The 15,561-nt window shown below is 37.7% G+C and overlaps 1 protein-coding gene across 1 annotated transcript in view; it reads left to right on the top strand.

Moving 5' to 3' along the window:
* LOC122799703 (A disintegrin and metalloproteinase with thrombospondin motifs 2-like) overlaps positions 1–15,561 on the top strand; it is a 2,689,413-nt gene that overhangs the window by 2,518,923 nt on the left and 154,929 nt on the right. The gene's annotated exons all lie outside the window — the stretch shown is intronic.

Raw genomic sequence — 15,561 nt, 5'->3', positions numbered from 1 at the left:
ATGAAAAACAGGAGAAACCTTTCAGGCACCCAGAGAACACAGCTTGCATAAAAAGAATGTATTAAAATAGAAATGTGTGGTCCCACAGTGGTTAGGATTGCTGCCCCCTAGCACTTGGTTCTCAAGTTTTATTGTCACCTGGGGTGTCTTCTGACTGGAATGTACAGGTCCTCCCCTTTGCTCGTAGTGTTTTGTAGGACGCTAAAGTTTTCTGCCATAACCCAAAGACATACAGTTAATAAACTGGTGCTTATAGTTTGTAGTTTATAAGTTGCTTATAGGTGTGCCTGCTGTGAGATTGTGTATGTGTGCGTGTGTGTCTGTGTGTACCCTAGAAAGGACTGGCATCCAATTCAGCAGTTACTCTGCCTTGTGCCCAGTAAATGACATATTAGTCTCTGGTTCCTCCATAACCCTAAACTAGATTAAGTGGATAATAGAAAAATGAATTAAATAATGTTTTCAAACATTAACAATATCATGTTGAGATTTCAGACTAGTCTGTTTTCCAGAAAAAATTCTCTAAACTCCTATCCAAATATTTTGTTGGTTATGGTATCACGGGCTGATTTTTTTTTTCAAATTAATAAAACTGCACATTTTGCTAAAAGAGCTGAACATTTTCCCAAAAATGGGGTTCAAGAAGAGAATGATGTTTGTACATAAAGTATGTGGATTGCACTAGATTTTATTTTTTTATTTATTTACATTTGTTAACCCGGTAGTGCCCGACTGGGTTGAAAAAAAAACAGTTTTCAGCGGAGCCCAGGGAAGAAAAGCTTCACAACAAAAAAGAACATTATTAAGGTACAAACAGTAAACTTAGTTTACGTAGTACATTGCTAACAAAATATGTAAATGAGCTTAACAAAAATATTATAGCAAAATATAGTAACATAATACAATATAAACATGAATGTTTCAGGTATACAGGAATACAATATAAACATGCATGTTTCAGGCATACAGGAATACAATATAAACATGCATGCTTCAGGCATACAGGAATGCAATATAAACATGCATGTTTCGGGCATACAGGAATGCAATATAAACATGCATGCTTCGGGCATACAGGAATGCAATATAAACATGCATGCTTCGGGCATACAGGAATGCAATATAAACATGCATGCTTCAGGCATACAGGAATGCAATATAAACATGCATGCTTCAGGCATATAGGAATACAATGTAAACATGCATGTTTCAGGCATACAGGAATACAATATAAACATGCATGTTTCAGGCATACAGGAATACAATGTAAACATGCATGTTTCAGGCATAGAGGAATACAATGTAAACATGCATGTTTCAGGCATACAGGAATACAATGTAAACATGCATGTTTCAGGCATACAGGAATACAATATAAACATGCATGTTTCAGGCATACAGGAATACCATATAAACATGCACGTTTCAGGCATACAGGAATACCATATAAACATGCATGTTTCAGGCATACAGGAATACCATATAAACATGCACGTTTCAGGCATACAGGAATACCATATAAACATGCACGTTTCAGGCATACAGGAATACAATATAAACATGCACGTTTCAGGCATACAGGAATACCATATAAACATGCACGTTTCAGGCATACAGGAATACAATATAAACATGCACGTTTCAGGCATACAGGAATACAATATAAACACGCACGTTTCAGGCATACAGGAATACAATGTAGACATGCACGTTTCAGGCATACAAAAATACAATGTAGACATGTACGTTTCAGGCATACAGGAATACAATGTAGACATGCACGTTTCAGGCATACAGGAATACAATGTAGACATGCACGTTTCAGGCATACAGGAATACAATGTAGACATGCACGTTTCAGGCATACAGGAATACAATGTAGACATGCACTTTTCAGGCATACAGGAATACAATGTAGACATGCACGTTTCAGGCATAAAGGAATACAATGTAAACATGCACGTTTCAGGCATACAGAAATACAATGTAAACATAAATGTTTCAGGCATACAGGAATACAATATAAACATGCATGCTTCGGGCATACAGGAATACAATACAAACATGCATGCTTCGGGCATACAGGAATACAATACAAACATGCATGCTTCGGGCATACAGGAATACAATATAAACATGCATGCTTCAGGCATACAGGAATACAATATAAACATGCATGCTTCAGGCATACAGGAATACAATATAAACATGCATGCTTCAGGCATACATGAATACAATACAAACAGGCATGCTTCAGGCATACAGGAATACAATACAAACAGGCATGCTTCAGGCATACAGGAATACAATATAAACATGCATGCTTCAGGCATACAGGAATACAATACAAACAGGCATGCTTCAGGCATACAGGAATACAATATAAACATGCATGCTTCAGGCATACAGGAATACAATACAAACATGCATGCTTCAGGCATACAGGAATACAATATAAACATGCATGCTTCAGGCATACAGGAATACAATACAAACATGCATGCTTCAGGCATACAGGAATACAATACAAACATGCATGTTTCAGGCATACAGGAATACAATACAAACATGCATGTTTCAGGCATACAGGAATACAATACAAACATGCATGCTTCAGGCATACAGGAATACAATACAAACATGCATGCTTCAGGCATACAGGAATACAATACAAACATGCATGCTTCAGGCATACAGGAATACAGTATAAACTTGCATGTTTCAGGCATACAGGAATACAATACAAACATGCATGTTTCAGGCATACAGGAATACAATATAAACACGCATGTTTCAGGCATACAGGAATGCAATATAAACACGCATGTTTCAGGCATACAGGAATGCAATATAAACACGCATGTTTCAGGCATACAGGAATGCAATATAAACACGCATGTTTCAGGCATACAGGAATACAATATAAACACGCATGTTTCAGGCATACAGGAATGCAATATAAACACGCATGTTTCAGGCATACAGGAATGCAATATAAACACGCATGTTTCGGGCATACAGGAATGCAATATAAACACGCATGTTTCGGGCATACAGGAATGCAATATAAACACGCATGTTTCAGGCATACAGGAATACAATATAAACACGCATGTTTTGGGCATACAGGAATACAATATAAACACGCATGTTTCGGGCATACAGGAATACAATATAAACACGCATGTTTCAGGCATACAGGAATACAATACAAACACGCATGTTTCGGGCATACAGGAATACAATATAAACACGCATGCTTCGGGCATACAGGAATACAATACAAACACGCATGCTTCGGGCATACAGGAATACAATACAAACACGCATGCTTCGGGCATACAGGAATACAATACAACAGGCATGCTTCAGGCATACAGGAATACAATATAAACATGCATGCTTCAGGCATACAGGAATACAATACAAACATGCATGCTTCAGGCATACAGGAATACAATATAAACATGCATGCTTCAGGCATACAGGAATACAATACAAACATGCATGCTTCAGGCATACAGGAATACAATATAAACATGCATGCTTCAGGCATACAGGAATACAATACAAACATGCATGCTTCAGGCATACAGGAATACAATTTAAACATGCATGCTTCAGGCATACAGGAATACAATACAAACATGCATCCTTCAGGCATACAGGAATACAATACAAACATGCATCCTTCAGGCATACAGGAATACAATACAAATATGCATGTTTCAGGCATACAGGAATACAATACAAACATGCATGCTTCAGGCATACAGTAATACAATATAAACATGCATGCTTCAGGCATACAGGAATACAATACAAACATGCATGCTTCAGGCATACAGGAATACAGTATAAACTTGCGTGTTTCAGGCATACAGGAATACAATACAAACATGCATGTTTGAGGCATACAGGAATACAATATAAACATGCATGTTTCAGGCATACAGGAATACAATACAAACATGCATGTTTCAGGCATACAGGAATACAATATAAACATGCATGTTTCAGGCATACAGCAATGCAATATAAACATGCATGTTTCAGGCATACAGGAATGCAATATAAACATGCATGTTTCAGGCATACAGGAATGCAATATAAACATGCATGTTTCAGGCATACAGGAATGCAATATAAACATGCATGTTTCAGGCATACAGGAATGCAATATAAACATGCATGTTTCAGGCATACAGGAATGCAATATAAACATGCATGTTTCAGGCATACAGGAATGCAATATAAACACGCAATGTTCAGGCATACAGGAATGCAATATAAACGTGCATGTTTCAGGCAGACAGGAATACAATATAAACGTGCATGTTTCAGGCAGACAGGAATACAATATAAACGTGCATGTTTCAGGCAGACAGGAATACAATATAAACGTGCATGTTTCAGGCATACAGGAATACAATATAAACGTGCATGTTTCGGGCAGACAGCAATACAATATAAACATGCATATTTCGGGCTACAGGAATACAATATAAACATGCACGTTTCAGGCATACAGGAATACAATATAAACATGCACGTTTCAGGCATACAGGAATACAATGTAAACATGCACGTTTTAGGCATACAGGAATACAATATAAACATGCACGTTTCAGGCATACAGGAATACAATATAAACATGCAGGTTTCAGGCATACAGGAATACAATATAAACATGCAGGTTTCAGGCATACAGGAATACAATATAAACATGCAGGTTTCAGGCATACAGGAATACAATATAAACATGCACGTTTCAGGCATACAGGAATACAATATAAACATGCACGTTTCAGGCATACAGGAATACAATATAAACATGCACGTTTCAGGCATACAGGAATACAATATAAACATGCACGTTTCAGGCATACAGGAATACAATATAAAAATGCACGTTTCAGGCATACAGGAATACAATGTAAACATGCACGCTTCAGGCATACAGGAATGCAATGTAAACATGCACGTTTCAGGCATACAGGAATACAATGTAAACATGCACGTTTCAGGCATACAGGAATACAATGTAGACATGCACGTTTCAGGCATACAGGAATACAATGTAGACATGCACGTTTCAGGCATACAGGAATACAATGTAGACATGCACGTTTCAGGCTTACAGGAATACAATGTAGACATGCACGTTTCAGGCATACAGGAATACAATTTAGACATGCATATTTCAGGCATACAGGAATACAATGTAGGCATGCATGTTTAAGGCATAAAGGAATACAATGTAAACATGCATGTTTCAGGCATACAGGAATACAATGTAAAGATAAATGTTTCAGGCATAGAGGAATACAATATAAACATGCATTTCTCAGGCATGCAGGAATATAATATAAACATGCATGTTTCAGACATACAGGAATACAATATAAACATGCATGTTTCAGGCATACAGGAATACAATATAAACATGCATGTTTCGGGCATACAGGAATACAATATAAACATGCATGTTTCTGGCATACAGGAATACAATATAAACATGCATGTTTCGGGCATACAGGAATACAATATAAACATGCACATGCATGTTTCAGACATACAGGAATACAATGTAAACATGCATGTTTCAGGCATACAGGAATGCAATGTAAACATGCATGTTTCAGGCATACAGGAATACAATATAAACATGCATGTTTCAGGCATACAGGAATACAATACAAACATGCATCTTTCAGGCATACAGGAATACAATACAAACATGCATGCTTCAGGCATACAGGAATACAATACAAACATGCATGTTTCAGGCATACAGGAATACAATACAAACATGCATGCTTCAGGCATACAGGAATACAATATAAACATGCATGTTTCAGGCATACAGGAATACAATACAAACATGCATGCTTCAAGTATACAGGAATACAATACAAACATGCATGCTTCGGGCATACAGGAATACAATATAAACATGCATGCTTCAGGCATACAGGAATACAATACAAACATGCATGCTTCGGGCATACAGGAATACAATATAAACATGCATGCTTCAGGCATACAGGAATACAATACAAACATGCATGCTTCAGGCATACAGGAATACAATATAAGCATGCATGCTTCAGGCATACAGGAATACAACACAAACAGGCATGCTTCAGGCATACAGGAATACAATATAAACATGCATACTTCAGGCATACAGGAATACAATACAAACAGGCATGCTTCAGGCATACAGGAATACAATATAAAATTGCATGCTTCAGGCATACAGGAATACAATGCAAACAGGCATGCTTCAGGCATACAGGAATACAATATAAACATGCATGCTTCAGGCATACAGGAATACAATACAAACATGCATGCTTCAGGCATACAGGAATACAATATAAACATGCATGCTTCAGGCATACAGGAATACAATCCAAACATGCATGTTTCAGGCATACAGGAATACAATATAAACATGCATGTTTCAGGCATACAGGAATACAATACAAACATCCATGCTTCAGGCATACAGGAATACAATATAAACATGCATGCTTCAGGCATACAGGAATACAGTACAAACATGCATGCTTCAGGCATACAGGAATACAGTATAAACTTGCATGTTTCAGGCATACAGGAATACAATACAAACATGCATGTTTGAGGCATACAGGAGTACAATATAAACATGCATGTTTCAGGCATACAGGAATACAATACAAACATGCATGTTTCAGGCATACAGGAATACAATATAAACATGCATGTTTCAGGCATACAGGAATACAATATAAACATGCATGTTTCAGGCATACAGGAATGCAATATAAACATGCATGTTTCAGGCATACAGGAATACAATATAAACATGCACGTTTCAGGCATACAGGAATGCAATATAAACATGCACGTTTCAGGCATACAGGAATGCAATATAAACATGCATGTTTCAGGGATACAGGAATGCAATATAAACATGCATGTTTCAGGCATACAGGAATGCAATATAAACATGCATGTTTCAGGCATACAGGAATGCAATATAGACATGCATGTTTCAGGTATACAGGAATGCAATATAAACATGCATGTTTCAGGCATACAGGAATACAATATAAACACGCATGTTTCAGGCAAACAGGAATGCAATATAAACATGCATGTTTCAGGCATACAGGAATACAATATAAACAAGCATGATTCAGGCATACAGGAATGCAATATAAACATGCATGTTTCAGGCATACAGGAATACAATATAAACATGCATGCTTCAGGCATACAGGAATGCAATATAAACATGCATGTTTCAGGCATACAGGAATACAATATAAACATGCATGCTTCAGACATACAGGAAAGCAATATAAACACGCATGTTTCAGGCATACAGGAATACAATATAAACATGCATGCTTCAGGCATACAGGAATACAATATAAACACGCATGTTTCAGGCATACAGGAATACAATATAAACATGCATGTTTCAGGCATACAGGAATACAATATGAACACGCATGTTTCAGGCATTCAGGAATGCAATAGAAACATGCATGTTTCAAGCATACAGGAATGCAATATAAACATGCATGTTTCAGGCATACAGGAATACAATATAAACATGCATGTTTCAGGCATACAGGAATACAATATAAACATGCATGTTTCAGGCATACAGGAATACAATATAAACATGCATGCTTCAGGCATACAGGAATACAATATAAACATGCATGTTTCAGGCATACAGGAATACATAATAAACATGCATGTTTCAGGCATACAGGAATACAATATAAACATGCATGTTTCAGGCATACAAGAATACAATATAAACTTGCATGCTTCAGGCATACAGGAATGCAATATAAACATGCATGTTTCAGGCATACAGGAATACAATATAAACATGCATGCTTCAGGCATACAGAAATGTAATATAAACACGCATGCTTCAGGCATACAGGAATACAATATAAACACGCATGCTTCAGGCATACAGGAATGCAATATAAACACGCATGTTTCAGGCATACAGGAATACAATATAAACACGCATGCTTCAGGCATACAGGAATGCAATATAAACACGCATGTTTCAGGCATACAGGAATACAATATAAACACGCATGCTTCAGGCATACAGGAATGCAATATAAACACGCATGTTTCAGGCATACAGGAATACAATATAAACACGCATGCTTCAGGCATACAGGAATGCAATATAAACACACATGTTTCAGGCATACAGGTATACAATATAAACACGCATGCTTCAGGCATACAGGAATGCAATATAAACATGCATGTTTCAGGCATACAGGAATACAATATAAACACGCATGCTTCAGGCATACAGGAATGCAATATAAACACGCATGTTTCAGGCATACAGGAATACAATATAAACACGCATGCTTCAGGCATACAGGAATGCAATATAAACACGCATGTTTCAGGCATACAGGAATACAATATAAACACGCATGCTTCAGGCATACAGGAATACAATATAAACACGCATGCTTCAGGCATGCAGGAATGCAATATAAACATGCATGTTTCAGGCATACAGGAATACAATATAAACATGCATGCTTCAGGCATACAGGAATGCAATATAAACATGCATGTTTCAGGCATACAGGAATACAATATAAACATGCATGTTTCAGGCATACAGGAATACAATATAAACATGCATGTTTCATGCGTACAGGAATACAATACAAACATGCATGCTTCAGGCATACAGAAATACAATATAAACATGCATGTTTCAGGCATACAGGAATGCAATACAAACATGCATGCTTCAGGCATACAGGAATACAATATAAACATGCGTGTTTCAGGCATGCAGGTATACAATATAAACATGCATGCTTCAGGCTTACAGGAATGCAATATAAACATGCATGTTTCAGGCATACAGGAATGCAATATAAACATGCATGTTTCAGGCATGCAGGAATACAATATAAACATGCATGTTTCAGGCATACAGGAATATAATATAAACATGCATGTTTCAGGCATACAGGAATACAATATAAACATGCATGTTTCAGGCATACAGGAATACAATACAAGCATGCATGTTTCAGGCATACAGGAATACAATACAAACATGCACGTTTCAGGCATACAGGAATACAATACAAACATGCGCGTTTCAGGCATACAGGAATGCAATATAAACATGCGCGTTTCAGGCATACAGGAATACAATATAAACATACACGTTTCAGGCATGCAGGAATGCAATATAAATATGTGCGTTTCAGGCATACAGGAATACAATATAAACATGCGCGTTTCAGGCATACAGGAATGCAATACAAACATGCGCGTTTCAGGCATACAGGAATACAATATAAACATGCATGTTTCAGGCATGCAGGAATACAATATAAACATGCACGTTTCAGGCATACAGGATTGCAATATAAACATGCATGTTTCAGCCATACAGGAATGCAATATAAACATGCATGTTTCAGGCATACCGGAATGCAATATAAAATGCATGCTTCAGGCATGCAGGAATGCAATATAAACATGCATGTTTCAGGCATACCGGAATGCAATATAAACATGCATGCTTCAGGCATACAGGAATACAATATAAACATGCATGCTTCAGGCATGCAGGAATGCAATATAAACATGCATGTTTCAGGCATACAGGAATGCAATATAAACATGCATGTTTCAGGCATACAGGAATACAATATAAACATGCATGTTTCAGGCAGACAGGAATACAATATAAACATGCATGTTTCAGGCATACAGGAATACAATATAAACGTGCATGTTTCAGGCAGACAGCAATACAATATAAACATGCATGTTTCAGGCATACAGGAATGCAATATAAACGTGCATGCTTCAGGCATACAGGAATACAATATAAACATGCATGCTTCAGGCATACAGGAATACAATTTAAACGTGCATGCTTCAGGCATACAGGAATACAATATAAACATGCATACTTCAGGCATACAGGAATACAATTATAAACGTGCATGCTTCAGGCATAACGGGAATACAATATAAACATGCATGTTTCAGGCATACAGGAATACAATATAAACATGCATGCTTCAGGCTTACAGGAATGCAATGTAAACATGCATGTTTCAGGCATACAGGAATACAATATAAACATCATGTTTCAGGCATACAGGAATGCAATATAAACATGCATGTTTCAGGCATACAGGAATACAATATAAACATGCATGTTTCAGGCATACAGGAATGCAATATAAACATGCATGTTTCCGGCATACAGGAATACAATATAAACATGCATGTTTCAGGCATACAGGAATACAGTATAAACATGCATGTTTCAGGCATACAGGAATACAGTATAAACATGCATGTTTCAGGCATACAGGAATACAGTATAAACATGCATGTTTCAGGCATACAGGAATACAATATAAACATGCATGTTTCAGGCATACAGGAATACAGTATAAACATGCATGTTTCAGGCATACAGGAATACAATATAAACATGCATGTTTCAGGCATACAGGAATACAATATAAGCATGCATGTTTCAGGCATACAGGAATGCAATATAAACATGCATGTTTCAGGCATACAGGAATGCAATATAAACATGCATGTTTCGGGCATACAGGAATAGTATTTTTTTTTACAGTATATACGAGGTACATAAATCATATCACTTTACAATGTGAGTCACATCTGAAAGACTAAGATTGGTCATGTAGTTTTACAAGTTAGGTCATCTGAAGAGCAAAGATTAATAAAGATAAGACATATAGTGGGATAGCCCTATGTTGGATGAGCGCTTTTTTATCTAACGTGTGAGATGAGTGGGAAAAAATAGGAAGAATATTATTTGGGAGCAGTACAGGGGCATTGATAATTATCATTTAAATAGTCTTTCAGGGTAGTTTTAAATTTGGACAGGTTGGGGTTTTTAGTTGTCTGTTGAGGAAGGGTGTTCCAATCTTTGGCTATTTTATGGAAGTAGATGGTGTCTCCGTGATAGTTGTGAGACTGTGTTACTTTTAGCATTAGTTTGCTGGATGACCTGAGGAGTCTACAGTTTGTGTTTGGCTGGACTTGGTTTGATAGAGCTGAGCAGTCAGTAGGGCTGAATATGATTTTATGCGCAAATGAAAGCTGTTTTAGTAATAATAGGTTGAGAAGTTCTAGCCACCAGTAGTGTGTTCTGGGTTAGTTGGTTGGTGACAAACTTAACTATTCTGTTATAGCAGGAGTCTAGTTTATTTAGGTCAGTTTTTGATAGGTTAGTAAAGACCTCAGTGTTGTATAGGATGGTGGATAGGAAGTAGATCTTCCAGTAGCCAATCTAGCTAGTTGTGTAAGATAATGTTTAACCCTGTATAGAGCGCCTAGTTTAGAGTGGATTTTTTTGATGGTGAGATAGATGTGTTTACCAAATTTTAGTGAGTCATCTATGGTTACCCCTAGCAGCTTGGTCTGATTGGTGGGTTTGATTTTTGTACCATAGTATGGAAAAGGACTGGGTACTGGGTTTGGAAGATATATTAATGAAAAATATGAGCTTGGTCTTATTTGGATTTAGGATGAGTTGGTGGCTGGTGAGGTACTTTTCAATGTCTTAGAAAAATGATTGCATTTTGTGTTGCAGTTCTTGTGGGGAGTGGGCTGAACATATGCTGCCCGACTGAAGAAACTTCAGCTCTATTCAGTCGCATACCGTCTGCTCAGAGGTGACCTGTGCCTGACATACAAGGCCATGTCCAACCCGGAATTAATGGACATGCTCCACCTCAAAAAATCCAAATCCACCAGAGCCACAAGAGCAAGAGACTTAAACCTCAACATGGATATAAATAGGATGTGCTGGAGGGACAGATTCATCACCCAGAGACTCCCTATGCTGTGGAACAGAATCCCGGTCCATGTGAGACAGAGCACCTCGCTGGCTCTGTTCAAGAGGAATCTTGACCAGTGGATGGGGGATCGTAGGTTTACCCCGGAGATCATCTCTGTATCACTGCTGGACAGAGGCACGGCAAACTAATGGGTATAGTATTCTTCAACCTAAGGGGTGGTGAAAGCCACACAACTCTGGCTAGGCTTATAAATGCCCTAGGGAAGATAGCCTAGTATGAACCTATGAACCTATGAACCTATGAACAGATAAGGGAGGAGTCATCTGCATATTGGATGATGGTGGCATGTTGGGTGGCAGTATATAGGTTGTTGGTAAATATTATGAAGAGAAGAGGCCCAAGTATGGAGCCTTGTGGTACCCCCGTGGTGACTGGTAATAGTGTGGAGATTTTGTTTGCCCATTTAGTGGCCTGTTGGCAGTCAGATAGATAACTATGAAACCATGTTATGGGTGCGGTAAGTGGCAAGTTTGTTGAGCAGCAGCTGATGGGATACTGTGTCAAAAGCTTTTGACATATCTAAGAAAATGGCTGAGACTAGTTGTCCTTCATTTTTGAGGTGGCAAATCATCTCTGCAAAGGTTGTGAGGGCTGAGTTAGTACTGTGTTTAGGCCTGAAGCCATGCTAGGTGCTGGAGAGTAGGTTGTTGGTAGTGAGGTGATTCATGAGTTGCTGATGAATACATTTCTCTAGAATTTTGGCAAGGGGGCATAGAATGGCAATGGGACGGTACTTAGTTATGTCTCTAGATGGGCTGCCCTTATGAAGTGATATGATATGAGTGATTTTCCATAATTTGGGAATGTAGTGTTCGGAGATAAAGCAGTTTATTAGCAATGATGTGGGGTAGGTGATGGATGTGGCAGCTAGTTTTAGGTATTCATTCAGAAGTTGCTCGTCAGCTAAGCAGCAGGGTTTTAATTTACATAGGAGTTGTTTATGTAGGAAGTCAGGATGGGAATAAAGGAGAAGGAGTTTGCATCATTAGAGGGAGGGGAGGGGACAGTGAGTGGTGGGATTGTTTTGTTGTTTAGGAGAGAAGTGATAGAGTTGATGAAGTGGGAAATGAACTGTGAGGCAAAGGGCACAGAGGAGTTAGTAGTGAGGGGGCAGAGGTAGGGGTTTTCCTGGGGTTAAGGAGGTGGTTGATATTCTGCCAGAACATTTGTGGATTGTTCTGGTATTTTTTTTAGCAGGTGAGGAAATAGGTTTTTATCCTTGCTGATGTTTTTCTTAGCCTGGTTTCTAAGTTGTTTGTAAATGGTGAGATCGTTGTTATTTTTGGTCATATGATATAGTGACCAGGCCTTGTCTCTTTATTTCATTAGTTGTTTGTTTTTTTTAGAAAGCCATGATAGCTGTTTGTTTTTTTGGTGAATATTTCTGAGGGGGGTAAGATTATTTCATATTTCAAGGAATTTGTAATTGAAGTATTCTACAGCTAGGTCTAGTTGCAGGTTTTTTAATGGGGACCAATTGCAGTTTTGTAGTAGTAAACTGAAGATGTCAGATGAGAAATATTTTTTGCTATGGGTGTATTTGTACGAGATGCTCCAATGCTTCAATTCCCACTTCATCAACTCTATCACTTCTGTCCTAGACAACAAAACAATCCCACCACTCACTGTCTCCTCCCCTGCCTCCACTGATGCAAACTTATTCTCTTGTATTCCCATTCCAACTTCCTGTTTTTACTGAGGTACTGTTTGATGTTTTTACTGAGGTACTGTTTGGTGTTTTCACTGAGGTACTGTTTGGTGTTTTTACTGAGGTACTGTTTGGTGTTTTTATTGAGGTACTGTTTGATGTTTTTACTGAGGTACTGTTTGGTGTTTTTACTGAGGTACTGTTTGGTGTTTTTACTGAGGTACTGTTTGGTGTTTTTACTGAGGTACTGTTTGATGTTTTTACTGAGGTACTGTTTGATGTTTTTACTGAGGTACTGTTTGATGTTTTTACTGAGGTACTGTTTGGTGTTTTTACTGAGGTACTGTTTGATGTTTTTACTGAGGTACTGTTTGATGTTTTTACTGAGGTACTGTTTGATGTTTTTACTGAGGTACTGTTTGGTGTTTTTACTGAGGTACTGTTTGATGTTTTTACTGAGGTACTGTTTGATGTTTTTACTGAGGTACTGTTTGATGTTTTTACTGAGGTACTGTTTGGTGTTTTTACTGAGGTACTGTTTGATGTTTTTACTGAGGTACTGTTTGATGTTTTTACTGAGGTACTGTTTGATGTTTTTACTGAGGTACTGTTTGATGTTTACACGATTGCATTATGTCATTCTGAGTGTTTTACTGATCTACTGTCTGTTGCATAATCATAGCTTTATTTTTATGCTCTGTTCATATATGTAGTCTTTTGTCATTGTTGAGTTATTAACCTGTGTTATAATTGGAGCTTTTCTCCTGGGCCTTGGCTGAAAAAGGACTTGTGTCCAGTTGGGCTTTCCCAGTTACCAAATGTAAAATAAAATAAATGCTGGTTTGGATATGTGCTTTTTTCCTAACTAGAAATGTAGGGGCATGGTTACTTAATGTGACTGGTAGACAGTATGCCTGGTACCCATGGCTTGATTTGTTCCTTGGTAAAGTATCAAAATTCCAGATTCCTGGTAAGGTATCAAAATATGGTGAATATATAGCAAGAGACTCCTATGTAAAATTGATGATGTTAGAGTAATGGCTGATCGCTATAATTCCCATGACTCACCACTGTGATAGTTATGCATTTAGCCAGAGCAAAGCAAGCTGGTCAAACAAGCCAACTCACTGGCATTATATTCATCTTAATGTTCAAGACCTGCTCCATACCTTTTAGGGTCCTATTGCTGAATGGCTAGAAGAGAGACTTTTGTACTGTATAAAAGTGATACTAAAAATATTTTACCAAAATTTGTAGAACGTAGTATGAAAACGTAGACATAAAACAAAGAATATATTGCCATGCAGGAACTTGTAAAATTAGGTTTAATGTTATTATTTTCTCTTTGTTGACTAAGTTAATCCCTCTAGGCTAGTGTCCGCTTTTCATGGGAGACCCGAGATGGTATTCATACTGACCTGGGGAAATTTTATCAGGGCACTTCCCTTGTCTTTTTAATAAATGCCATTGGATATTTTATACCCACCTGAGCTATCACAAAGACAGGCAGATGAGGCCTTGGTTTAACATGTCAACTGAAGTAGGGGGCACTCAGGAGTGCAGCACCCCTTTATGCTGTACTGCAGTGTCACTAATGGGAATTAACCTAAGTACTTTTGTGGGAAAAGAACCTACAACCTTCTGACATTCCAGCATCAAAGGTGAGTTTACCACCTGTTGAGGCCCTGACACTGCTTTAATTATGGTGGAAGGGGGTTGGTAGAATGTTGAAAAGTACATTTATATAGACCATAGCGGGCACTATAAAACTGTCTAGAAATTCAGTCCATATCATGTTCTTTTTATAGTAGGCAAGCTCAGACACATGCTAAATGATGTTATGACTTCTAAGGCATACAGAAGAAAGAGCTGAGTCATCAACATTTTTTATCAGTGCATTTTAAGTTTTACATTGAAAAATGAAGAGAGATTTATTTTTTTTCATTTCAAACCAGAGAATTATTAATGCTTACGTAATTCATG

Source organism: Protopterus annectens, chromosome 4.part0, assembly GCF_019279795.1.
Source record: "Protopterus annectens isolate FY-2018-M chromosome 4.part0, PAN1.0, whole genome shotgun sequence".
Lineage (NCBI taxonomy): Eukaryota > Metazoa > Chordata > Ceratodontiformes > Protopteridae > Protopterus > Protopterus annectens.
This window is presented reverse-complemented; position numbering and strand designations above follow the sequence as displayed.